The sequence below is a fragment of the Rhinopithecus roxellana genome, chromosome 2 (genome assembly GCF_007565055.1).
Source record: "Rhinopithecus roxellana isolate Shanxi Qingling chromosome 2, ASM756505v1, whole genome shotgun sequence".
NCBI lineage: Eukaryota > Metazoa > Chordata > Mammalia > Primates > Cercopithecidae > Rhinopithecus > Rhinopithecus roxellana.
Window position 1 is genome coordinate 117,582,622 of NC_044550.1, and position 11,351 is coordinate 117,593,972.

Consider the following 11,351-nt stretch of genomic DNA (forward strand, 5'->3'; position numbering starts at 1 on the left):
CACCAACCCCATTCATGAGGGCTCCACCTCCATGAACTAATTAACTTCAAAAGTCCTCAGCTCCTAACGCCATCATATTGGATCTGTGGAGGACACAGCATTCAGATCAAGGCAGAAATGAAGAAACCGCCACAGAAATGATAAAGGTCTGCATAAATATAACAAATGTTCACTTTCTGGTTCTTTAAAATATGTGGGATGATTGAAAACAGAAACTGTAACACTGTCTGATGGAGTTTTCCACGTATATAGTTGTAACACATTTGGCAACTACGACATGAAAGACAGAAGGTAAGGAGCCTACGTGGGGGAAAGACTACCATACTTGAGTGCTGAAAAATTAATTCTAAGTAGATTGGGAAAGTCACATGTGTAAAACCCCATAGAAACAACTAAAACAGTAAATATCTTAATAGATAAATTAAAATGAAGTCCCTGAAAAATGTTAAGATTAGTTTATATTACATATTGTTTTGCCTTCTGAAATATTTGCTGAAGTTCTTTTTGTATTTTCTAGTATCTGATCAAAACTGGGTCTTGAGCTGAATGAAAGTAGGCTAACCTCTACTTAAACAAGTTCAAAGTAAGTTATGCACACAGCAAAGAAGTTAATGGAGTTCAAGGGGTCATTCCTTATAACTAACGTTTACAACCTGTGCTATCCAGAACTGGGTCCATGTTTCTGCCTGTTTTCATACATGGCAAAGAAAATATGGTTGATGCATTTGGTTAATTTGTTTTCTCATGACATAGCTCTAAAATTCTACATAATTTGGGGAATCACAGATATTAAGCCTATTACTGATGGAATAATCTTAATAAGCTCCAGAGATCAGTTCAATGAAATGCTCCATCTTCTAGGATGTCTTCTCCATGTCTTTCCTCCTCAAACTGACTCTCATCCTGTAACTCCTAGCTAAAACATGGCAAATCCTCAGTGAGTCTTTCCTAACCCTACCCCAGTATAAGGGCCCTTTGTTGGGAGAATACATTCTTATTGCTAATTGTAATTATTGGGCTTACTTTTCTAGGATCTTCATTTTAATCTGACTCAGTTACTAGAATAAAAGATCCATTAGAACAGGAACCAAGTATGTCTTTTTTCTCCCTTTATCCTGAAACACAACACAGAGGTTAGCACTTAGTAACACATGTATTTGTCAAAAAAAAAAAAAAAAAAAAAAAAATCTCATTGAATTCTAACATTAAAATACAGTTCTGACATTCTTTTACATGGAATTATTATTAATCATATTAATCACTATGCTTTTAACTTTATATAAATTAGATACTCTTGCTAATAGGGCATTTCCTTCCTTCTCAAACAAGTTAACAAATTTATTTTTCCTAAGATTAAAAAATTCATTGAACTCTAAGATATTCAGTGGCATGAACTGTGTTTTGTCTCTTTGCAAAGTTTGAAACGGCATCTGACACATAATAGGTATGCAATAAACATTTATTAAAAAGAGAAAAAACTGCCAAGATGGATTTCAGTTGTACTTCATTTACCAAGGGTATATTATAGGGAAAAAATTTATTTTAGTGACTTATTGATAATTAAAGAATTAATCATTAAAAATACCATTTAATGATGACCAACTAAGCTTTCACTTACACTGGATTTTTCATCACCAACACTTATTTGGATGGGGAAAAATGTGTTTCCGTGCTCAGATGATGACAAAACAGTGTTGATATGCTCACAATCAAATAAAAGGGCACCTCATGAAAAACAGTGTTCTACTTTCTCTTATTTTATTTCAAAAGAGGTGACATTTCTTAGTATTGAAATGCCTGTCTCATTATTTTCAGAATCATTTTAAACTGTTTGGCAATGTTTATCCTCAATTCTTTATTAATCTTTGTCACTAAGCCATTTAAACCCATTTTGGATGCTGAGAGTTAATCTGGTTCTCACAGACTATAACCTACAGTGTCTAATATAGCTTGAAAGTGAGATATCAGATGAAAACATCAATTTTAAGTATCCTCAGGCTTAGTAAATTGGTGCCTCATTGTCTGCACCTTCTGTCAAATTAGGCTGAACATATTGAACTTAGCATATGTAGTGAGAAGAGATTCTAGAGAAACAGCAGTTTTCTTTACCTAAATCCTTAGAATACCAAAATAACAGTAACAATCATGAAATAATTATTTATGGCACAATAAATGATAATACATCCACTTCTATTATGCTTTAAATTAAGGATTTCAAAGAAATTTACAAAGCCTACAATAATAGCTGTTTTAAAACTGAAAGTTGCATCCAGGCACAGTGGCTTACACCTGTAATCTCGGCACTTTGGGAGGCTGAGGCGGGCGGATCGCTTGAGGTCAGGAGTTCAAGACCAGCCTGGTCAACATGGTGAAACCTTGTCTCTACTAAAAATACAAAAAATTAGCCGGGCATGGTGGCACGCGCCTGTAATCCCAGCAACTTGGGAAGCTGAGGCAGGAGAATTGCTTGAACCCGGGATCGCGCCGCTGCACTCCAGCCTGGGAGACAGAATGAGACCCTGTCTCAAAAACAAAACAAACAAAAAAAAAACCTGAAAGTTGCACAGGATCTTCATATTTTAATGAAATCAAGTAGGCAAAGGGCTTTGTAAACTATAAATCAAAGTATATGTTATAGTTATCATTTTTTAACTCCATTGAGTTTTGAAGGTAAATTTAAGTATACATCTTTATGTGTCTGTGTGCACATCTTTATATATCTGCAGCAGAAATTTAGTTTACAATATATTATAATTTCAATTGTAGAAGCTAATTAATTGAAAGAATGACATTCTAAATATAGTGAGTTACAGCTCATTACATTTTTCCCCCTGTGGAAAAAATGTTATGTAAATTAACTAATGTACTGACTGGTTTTATCTAAGAATATATTTTTGTAGGCAACTGTATTAATATTGATGTAGCTTACAGTAGCTTGAATTGAGACAAATTAAATTAATTTACTGGGCTTGAGTGGTGCTAGAATAAGTACACACTGGTGAAGTGACGCTCGTGAGTGAAGGAGACTTTCTGCCCTTAAATAATGATTTGGGCTCAACATCAACAGAGAGGAGTAAGTAAGAAAACGGTACCTCACATAAGATATGCCACAAAATAGTAGAATATCATTTTACAAATAGCAAGCAGAAGCTGGGAAATTAAATGATTTCCTCAAAGCCATGCCTGCTGGAAACAAACTGCCAGAGCTCCTGGTGTCTAGTCATTTATTTTTCCTTAAGGGAATACCCAGATAAGTGGATGCACCATCTGAGAACCATTAGAGAGAGAAAGGCTGGCACATTTGATTTAATGCTTTCTCCTGGGTCAGTGCATGCCAATTTTTACTGAGGATAGAAAGCCTACCGAGATCTTGTTATAGCGCAGATTCTAATCCAATAGGTCTCAGGTAAGACCTTGGATTCTGTATTTTGGAGGAGCTCCCAATAATGCAGATGCTGCTGCTCTGCATCTGCATTTTGAGGGTAAAGTGCTAAGTGAAAGGGAGAGGAAGTTCTATGTCCTCTTTCACAGGTTTCCTTCAATTCCCCAGCTCCTTTTCACTACCTCAGAGCAGCAAATCAGTAAACACAAAACTTCACAATAGCCTGAACACAGAAAAATTTTTGAAAAGGAGGTATAAGATTGACTTCAAAGTGATTCCCAAAGGGAGAATGGATGTTTATTTTAAACATCATTGAGACTAAAATAAAAGCACAGCCAATCTTTTCAGTTAAGTAGTCTGCCTAGCAAAAAATAACCACCAATTCTATCAGAAGGCAAAACAACACTGTACCTCAGGTTTAGACTTAATCTTCTTACATCTCAATGGAGTCCATTTCAGGAGAACACAGTAAGATGAAGAATCCTGTTCAAGCCTGAATCCCACCCTCTACCTCCTTCTCTAAATGGTTATTATAACCCTTTCTTATAATCTGAATTTGTATTGGCCAATACTTGCATTTTCTGGAAATGGAATTCTTCTATTCCATGATCTGTCAAGATTAAAAATTTACTTAGGCATGGAACATGCCAGGATGATACATAGTTATACCAAAACAAATCCTTTGTTGCAGCTGTTTCAAAGTAGTGATGAATATCAGGGTCATTAATTCACACATTTTCCATTGGGTGACACATGCTACTTGAAATACAAAAGTGATATTCATTATGTTTCATTATTCTTTAAAGGTGCTTTTAAAATCAATTGTCAAACCCTCTTCAAGCCTGCATGTGCAGGTGTTGGATTCCTGGAATGTAAGCAGCTGTATCATGAAGTTCTAAGGTAAATAATTTAATTGAGGATTAACAAAACATGTGCATATTTCCTCAAACAAGATAAAAATCTGATGTGCTATGAATAGTTATACACAAATACTTTTATTTAGATAATTGCAGCCAGAAATGTGTGCAATGTAAAAAGAAATTGCAGATTGAAGCCATACTTAGGAATTTTATGAAAAAGAGTTTTTATTGTTGTTCCATTATCTTATCTAGCCTATATTTTTAAAAGGCGGAAAAATCACATAAATTTCTCGGTATATTGGTCATTTCAATGTACGTGAACAGTATTCAAAAATTCACAAGAATACCAGGAAATACTAATAGATTTAGCATTTGGGGGGCAGGAAAGCAGACACGCTCGGTAATCTCTCCTATGTACCTTAATGTCTGAGCAAGCATTAGATGATGTTTACTTTTTCAGTCAAGTAATTAGGAATCTGTTACATGAGGGCATTTTAGAAATGGGAAATTAAGTGTTGCTTTCCTTGCAAGTGGTAGTAAAAAGCAGATACTTGACTGCTGTTGATTAAAGAATCCATAATGATTTTTTTTTCCCCTTCTTCCAAAAAGTAGCATTTATTGCAAAGAGATTGCAGGCAGCAAGAGCAAAGAATGCCACTTGCTAGACTAACTTGTAGAATGAATTTGGAAAATTTCCAGACCTTAAAAATCACCTGCAACCCTCTAAAAACAATATTGGTTTCATTAACTTTCATGTAAAACTTGATAATCGCAAATTTCAAAAGAACTATTGAAAGTCTATACTTTGTGATATTAGACGGTGTCCAAAAAATTGAAGTAGACTAAGAATTACTCCATCATGTGTTTTAAAATCTTCTGTTCAGGCATAACTACTTACAAAGAAAATGTAAAATGAACATCTTGTCTCAGTTATCAATTGCTGTACAGCAAAGCACCACAAACTTAAGTGGTTTAGAACAATAATCATTTTGTTTGCTCAGAATTACGAGGGTCAGTAATTTCGGCTGGATCATATGGTGGTTTTTCTGCTGTTCTCACCTGGGTTCACTCAAGTAGCTACTGTGATCTAGCTGCTCAACTGGAACTAAAGTGGCTTTCTTGCCCTATCTGTGGTTGATGGTGGGTATTGGCTGGGTTTCTCATACCACATAGTATCTCATCCTCAAGAAAACTATCCTGGGCTTCTTTATAGTGATCTCAGAGTGCAAAGAGGGCAGAGCAGAAGTTCAATCTTCAGCCTGGAAGTGACATAGCAATCCTTCTGCTACATTCTCTTGATCTGAACAAGTCACAAAGCCCATGCAGATTCAAAAGGTGGGAAATTGACTTCACCTCTTGACAAGAGGATGGACAACATCACATTGCAAAAGGGACACGCGTCCAGGGATGAGAGGAGTTACCACATTCCTCCTTGAAAACACCCTTCAGTTATATTTTCAAATGCACGAATATGCCACACAAGAAAACAACAAATGTTCATGTGTATATGGTGTGTTTGTGTGTATATATCTCTTGTAAATAATAATTTGAGATGTATGAATTGTATGGCATGGTGGGAGGGAGATGTATATATGGTAGGGAATTAGCAAAGCAATTTAGGACCCTATAAATTGTATTCATTGCTTCTTTGCTTTGTGTTGGAGAATCCAAGTCAAAATAGAATTCTATTGTACACTCTGTTAGAGCATAAGTTATAAGTTAGAGCATAAGTACTCTCTTTCTGAGAGTGATATTTTGTAGCAAGGTATTTGTATTCCTAACAGGCGCATGCACGCGCGCGCGCACGCACACACACACACACACACACACACACACACACACAGCCTCTGAAAGAACTGATGAGGTAAGATACTAACTGAATGCTTATGGGCTAATGCTTCTTCCCATAATATGCCCTCGGACTTCGCAATCTCCAGTTGTTATTAATTTTTCTTTTTTTTTTCTCACATATTAAAAGTAGGTGTAGAGCGATGGCCAAGTAAGGAAATCAGCAAATCCTTTTCAAAAAAGCAACTATAAAGCGGGACAAAACTGATCCGTTGTATGTATGTTGTTTTCATACAACAATCAGAGAAGGATTTACGCTTGAAAAACTGTTGAACTTCAAGCAAAAACAGTAGAGTTCTGTGACATTCTTTCCTGGGGCTTCTCCCGTCTCAGGGCAAAACTTCTGCCAGGATGGAGCAAACCACGAGGACCAGCCTCTTTCCTGTTAATGAAACTCACTCAGTGTGGAACACAGAAGCAATGTTAATGAAAGTGACTTTTTGGAGGCTGTGAGTTGAGACAAGCCAAATGCTCTTAGCCCAAGGTTGCAGCTGTTAGGGCAGGCATACTCCTGGCTGAGAAGGGAAAGGCTGCAAGCTATTCACGCATTAAATACATCCTTAAATTTTCACCAGAAGACCTAGCCCCAGGCAAGAATTGGTCTGCTTTCTGTCTCTGAAAATTTGCCTTTTCTGGACTTTTCATGTAAGTGGAATCATACAATATGTAATCTTTTACATATATCTCCTTTCACTTAGCATAATGGTTTCTAAGTTCTTCCACATTGTACCATGTAGCGGGAGTGTGTTCTTTTCAATCATTAAATGATTTTCTATTGCATGGATATATCACATTTTGTTACTCCATTTACCAATTGATATTTATTTGGAATATTTACAGATTTTTCACTATTATTAATAATGCTTCTATCAAAATTCACATGTAAGTCTTTAAATGTACATATGTTTGCATTTTTTTCTGATTAGACGTTAAGGAGTAGAATTCTTGAGGCATATAGTAATCCTGTATAATTCCTTTTGAGCAACAGCCAAACTCTTTTTCAAAGTGGCTGTATATTTCACATTCCCACTAGCAATGTGTGAGGATTCCAATTTCTCCACATTCTTGTCAACACTTGTGTTTATCCATCTTTTATTCCATTCTAGTGTGTGTGTAATGATATCTCATTGTGGTTTTAATTTTCATTTCCCTGAAGACTAATGATACTGAGCATTTTTTCATGTACTTATTGGTCACATACACCCTTTTTGATGAACTGTCTATTCAAATCTTTTGCCCTCTAATTTTTTCATCTTATGACTTAGTGGTAAGTGTATTTATATATTTTAGAGTACAGTCTTTTATTAGATATGTGATTTGCAAATACATTTTTCTGTCTGACACTTGCCTTTCATTTTCTTATCATTGTCTTTTGAAGTGTTAAACTTTAAACTTTTTATGAAGTCCAATGTATCGCAGCTTTTAAAAAGTGAATTGTGCTTTTCATATTGTGTCTAAGAATTTTTTGCCCAACCAAAGGTAGGGATTTTCTCCTGTGTTTTCTTCTTGAAGTGGTAGAGTAATAATTTTTACATTTAGGCCTATGATCTATTTAGAGTTAATATTTTTGTGTAGTATGAGGTAAGGGCTGAAGTTCAAGTTTTTGTTTGTTTGTTTGTTGTATGTGGATACACAATTATTCCAGTGCTACTTGCTGTGAAGGCTATCTTTTTTTGCATTGAATCATTTTGATCACTTTGTAGAAAAAAATCAATTGACTGCAAACACAAGAATTGACTTCTGGATTCTCATTTATGTCCAGTTGAGTCAACTGATCTATATGCCTATATTTGTGCCAATACCACACTGTCTTGATTACTCTGGCCTTGCAGTAAGTTTCAAATTTAAGTGGTATAACTATTTCACCATTTTTCTTCTTTTTAACAATTGTTTTGGCTATGCTAGCTCCATTGAATTTCCATACTACACATCTATTTCATGCTAGATATTTTCCCACAGGTCTCTGAGGGTCTGTTTATTTTTCTCCAATCTTCTCTCTCTGTGTTCCTCAGATGAGATCATTTCTATTGGTCTCTTTTCAAGTTTCCTGATTCTTTGATCTGTCCTCTTCAGTTTTCATTTATGTTACTCTAGTGAAATTTCCGTATATATATTTTTACATATACATACAAATGCATATAATCACTTACTGTATGTTTTACCCAGCCTACCTTTCACTTTTTATATTTATTCTCATTATCATTATTCCATATATTCATCTTTAGGTAGTAGATTTTTTTCTCACTTTATTCATAATCTCTGTTGTTCTTGAAATAACAAACTTCTTTTTTATAACACTTTAAGCTTTCTTTCTGAGATTCTTTCCAAATAAACGTTTCTTTTGCTTTTGTTGTTTAGATGTATACAACATGATTGCTTTGATATATTTATGCATAGTGAAATTGTTACTACAGTCAAGTAAATTAACAAATATTCAGCATCTACCACAATTTCTCTATCCCCCATCTTCTGTTGACAGACACTGAGGTTGTTTCTATGTCTTGGCTATTGTGAATAATGCAGCAATGAACATAGGAGTGCAGGTACCTCTAAAAGGTGCTGATAATACCAGAAAAGTGCTTGCTGGGTCATACAGTATAGTTCTATTATTCATTTGTTGATCTTCTTCCATACTGTTTTCTGTAATGGCTGTATCAGTTTACATTAAAATGGTATAATATACTAACATAACAACAGTTACATAGAACAATGGAATCGAAAAAGTAGCCCAGAAATAAACCCAAGCACATAGGGCCAATTAATTTTTGACAAGGACACCAAGAAGACACACAGGGAAAATACAGTCTCCTCAATGAATGATGGGGAAATCGGATTTCCATGTGCAAAAGAATGAAATTGGACCCTTATCTCACATCATACACAAAAAACAGCTCAAAGGCCTAAACACAAGGAATAAATCCATAAAATTTATAGAATAATCCATAGGGGACAAGCTTCTTGACATTAGTCTTGACAAGGATGTTTTTGGATATTACACCATAAGTTCAAGCTACCAAAGTAAACATAAACAATTTGGACTACATCAACCTAAAAAGCTTCTGCACAGCAAAGGAAACAATCAACAAAGTGAAAAGGTGGCCTACAGATTTGGAGAAAATATTTGCAAACTATATTTCTCATCAACAGTTAACATAGAAATGTATAAGAAGTTCATGCAACTCAATAACAACAACAAAAATAACCTGATTGAAAAATGGGCCAAGGACTTGAATCAACATTGCTTCCTCTGCACTTCCCGATGGACACTTCAGATTTCCACACCTGCCAAATAAATCTCATCAATCTCAGGAAATAAGCTTACATGTTTGCCATTAATGAGGTTTATTAAAGTATAATACATCAAACTGATGGGGTCACTAAACATTTCTCAAGGTCTGTAAATGCATTGTTGCTTAATTATTATTTCCACAACTAACAAAAGAACACACAAGATGAAATATAATCCTTAATTTTAAAGTAAAAGCAATTTACTATGAATAAGACCACATTTGCTTTGCAATGAGTTAGGAGTTGAGCACTGACAGAAATTTTCAAATGACCTAAATTTGGAACTTAATTTTGTGCACTCCTAGACTCTTGGCACCATGATTCTGTATTGATTCTTGATTGGGGAGCCACTCCCTTTGAGCTACTGAGATTCATTGCTGTCTGTTGAACATATGCTAAAAGAGCATTTTCAGATAATTTTACAGTGAGTGTTATAAAGGCATTCTGACGATATCCACATTTTCTTATCACTTTGAAATAGATTATCTGATTTTGAGATACATGAGTCTAAAAAGCTAATTTATCAAAATGTATATTTTTTCCCCTTTCTCTATTAAGAGTATTTAAAATTCTCACATCTCTCTTTCATTTACTTAAATATTTTCTCAAATTTTGTATCTTGATGACCAACAATATTTCCTACTTGAAGTTTTTGATTTAGGTAATAATTTTTTAATGCTAAACAATTTAATCATATAGTATTCCTTTAAAGCTCATTTGCCAGTTGCAGAATTGAGTTGTTAGACTGGAAGAAAATATGAAGTGCCAGAATTTCTGCAGCCTGCCTTCCAAAACATTCATTAGCTTGCACTTTAACTGTACCTGCTCAGATCCTTCTGCAGATCACAGCTGAATGAATAAGGTTATCCAATTAAACATCTTTATATCCTACGGAAAACAAAACAAAACACAATTTTGTACCACTCAGTAACTCTTGCACTCAGACACAGGCACTCTAACTTTCATTTTGTATTGCTGAAGTTTGTATTTCTAAAACTCACAGTGTCAGGGCGGTGCTACACAGAGAACCACAGAAGCAATCTGACCCTGCGGAAGCATACCAGAACTCATGCGAAGAAAAGCAGGCAGACTGTAAGAAAAGCAAGCCTCATAAGCGAATGAACAGATGAGCAGAGCATTTTTGAAGACTTCCAAAAGGAGTGCATTTGAATAGTAGTCAAAATGGACATATTTAACTATAGCCAAAAATAAGTGAATCATGAGTTCATCAGAAATGTGCTTCTTAGTCTATAGTCATGTTTAAACAATATCAAATCAATAAAACAGTAGCAACAGCATAGTTTGTGAGACTCTAAAATTCCTTTATAAATATGGAGAAGGAAAATAGTATAGGAAAATTTTTAGGGGGCCAGATGCGGTGGCTCACGCCTGTAACCCCAGCACTTTGGGAGGCCAAGGCAGGCAGATCACCTGCAGTCAGGAGTTTGAGATCAGTCTGGCCAACATGGTGAAACCTCATTTCTACTAAAAACACACACACAAAAAAGCCTAGCGTGGTGGCAGGCACCCATAGTCCCAGCTACTAAGGAGGCTGAGGTAGGAGAATTGCTTGAACCCAGAAGGCAGAGGTTGCAGTTAATCGAGATTGTGCCACTGCACTCCAGCCTGGGTGACAGAGTAAGACGCCACCTCATTTAAAAAAAAAAGAGAAAAAGAAAAAAAAATTTAGAGGACAGTATTATCAACAAAACCAGGTGACAAAATATCCCCTCAAAACCCCAGAACAAGCATAAATAGAATCAGACTGAGGCTATATGATCAGTAGCTATGCAGAAATAGAAGAAAAGAAAGGAAATTTATTATTTCCGAAGAAAAGAGTTCTGATGATCCTCTGAGACAGAGTTCAAAAGTTGCTTTAAAATCTTCATCTCTAAAAGAAAAGGACAACAATCTGAGTGGGAATCTCAGCAAGCAGACTATAGAACCAAATGGCGAAAATGGTAGAAATCTGC

At 35.4% G+C, this 11,351-nt stretch overlaps 1 long non-coding RNA gene across 1 annotated transcript; it reads right to left on the minus strand.

Moving 5' to 3' along the window:
• Positions 1 to 1,030: 1,030 nt before the first annotated feature.
• LOC115892418 lies at positions 1,031 to 10,268 on the minus strand. The gene is made up of 3 exons (XR_004052310.1): positions 10,201 to 10,268; positions 9,294 to 9,372; positions 1,031 to 1,115 (listed from the first exon to the last, which is right to left on the minus strand). It is a non-coding gene; the product is annotated as an uncharacterized LOC115892418 (long non-coding RNA).
• Positions 10,269 to 11,351: the final 1,083 nt, after the last annotated feature.